Consider the following 700-nt stretch of genomic DNA (forward strand, 5'->3'; position numbering starts at 1 on the left):
GCATAAGGAACTATATTAAAGGGTCACAGCATCAGAAAGGTTGAGAACCACTTCATAAAAGATCATTCTAGGAACAGAATAGCATGTGGGTTGAGGTATGTTGATGAACAGTCTGTCTAGGTTTTGGAAAGAGCCAAATGAAAGGACCAAAAAAGTACAGACCTGACACTCTCAAAGGGCCAGAAACACTGACTGTTCCTACAACTCGCTGAACAATGACATAGTGTATATTGCATTTGGGCAGAATAACTCACAGGTCTACCTCTATAATGATCATCAAATACCTAAATATTGCTTTAGTTCTACCTAAAAAAATTATAAAAGACCCACAAAGACCAAATGAATTCCAAAGTAATTTGACTGCATCACAGACAAACACATTCAACACCCAGCAAAGTAGAAATGATGAAATCTGGCATAGAGTCAGATTATGAAGCACACAAAAGAAAGCAAGAGAAATACAGTATGTAATAAAGAGGAAAATCAACCCAGAAACCTGATTTGGAAATAACATTATTGTTAGAATTAATGGAGAAAACAGTTATATGCATTTAGTTGTTAAAAAATTCATGCAGACACAAAAAATATAAAAAAAAACCTCATAGAGATGTAAACTAGAAGTATCACAGAGGGAAAAAGTGTGCTGAATAAAATTAATGGCAAGCTAGATATTGTGAAAGAAACAATCAGCAAAGCTACA

This window comes from Rattus norvegicus, chromosome 1, assembly GCF_021556685.1.
Source record: "Rattus norvegicus strain SHRSP/BbbUtx chromosome 1, alternate assembly SHRSP_T2T, whole genome shotgun sequence".
Classification (NCBI taxonomy): domain Eukaryota; kingdom Metazoa; phylum Chordata; class Mammalia; order Rodentia; family Muridae; genus Rattus; species Rattus norvegicus.